Genomic DNA, 1,530 nt, shown 5'->3' on the forward strand with positions numbered 1-1,530 from the left:
TTCAGAATCTTCTTCTAGAACCTAATTAGAGACCAAGAAGATTGTTTTGTCTTACTGTCTTTATGCTATGGCAGTCATGATGATGCAAAGTCATTATGCATCACAGGACAAATTAATCATTTATAATCTGTTATTCCTCTGCAAAGCGATGAGGAGTCAGCTTATCCAATAACAGGAACACAATCACATCAATCAGCCTCTCCACCCTGAGCCATGCAAGGTCTTCTTGAGTTCAAGACTCTCTAATAGGAGCATGTGAATCAAGTGAGAAGAGGTAGGGGCCCCTTTAATGGGCTTGGGACCTTTACCAATACCTCTTTAACTTTCCAGCAATTCTCAATACGCCTCTGTTGCCAAGACTTTGATCTACATCTGTGTTGAATTTACTTTTCTAGTTAGGGTAAATGAATAAAAACAGCTAAACCTTATTGAACTATATATTCATTAGCCAAGAATATTACATGGCAGATAATAACAACTTAATACTTTACATACCAATCACTGTTTTAAGTGTTTTCTATGTATTAATTCATATAAACCTCATGATATCATGGGAGGCGAATGCTTTTTGTAATAGAATCAGGATCATCCGTATTTTACTTGTAAATAAGCTGAAGTCTACAGAGAGATGTAACTTGCACAAGGTCACATGGCTAGTAAACCATGGAACCAGGCTATGGACACAGAATCTGCATGTTTGAGAATTATACTAACCACCTCCGAAGTTCTCAACATGTATTTATAGCTGTGTTAGGTAAGACTTGAACTCGCATGCACACACACAAAATAGTGGAGAGGAGGCCTAGTTCTTGTCCTGAATTCCCTTTTCCGTCTATTTCTCTGCTAATCTTTGCTCTTTCTGATCTTACAGGCTAGATTTATAGAGTTAGAACCATTTTTAGAGACTAAAAAAATTCCAGATCTTCTGTCACGTCATCCCCAGACCCAAATATGAGACTACAAATAAAACACTCAAGGGGGCAGAATTTGATTTCTCTGCATCCTCTTTTGCCTCCTCTTATCCATTTACTTAACGAAACATATATTGCACTTGTACCATATTTTTGCATAGATTTGAAGCAGTCATTCCACTATATTTCTAGGAACTTACAATGTAGTGATATAGACCAATATGATCAACTCAATGCAAAACAAATAGAACAGATGTTACTACTGATGCTAGCATAGAGCAAAACAAAGAGCAACATATTAATCAGTATGTAAGGTCCACCAGGGAGAAGACCAGACTTTGATCATCTCAATTCCCTGATCACCTGCATCTCACATAGTTTCACAACCATTTGGTGAGCAGGTGGGATCAAACTGGGAAATCAGAGAAGGTGTCCACAACGTTTTAATGTCTCAGCCAACTCTTAAATAATGGTTAGAATTTCAACTTGAGTAGATGAGGGGAAAGGGTATATCTGGATAGAGGAACAGCAGAAGTAAAGACAGGAAGTCAGGAAAAGGAAGCAACCTTTGAGAGAAAGAACAGATTAACAGTTACTTCGATGGGGGGGGGGGGGGGAA

This window comes from Tupaia chinensis, unplaced genomic scaffold (assembly GCF_000334495.1).
Source record: "Tupaia chinensis unplaced genomic scaffold, TupChi_1.0 Scaffold000238_1, whole genome shotgun sequence".
Classification (NCBI taxonomy): Eukaryota; Metazoa; Chordata; class Mammalia; order Scandentia; family Tupaiidae; genus Tupaia; species Tupaia belangeri.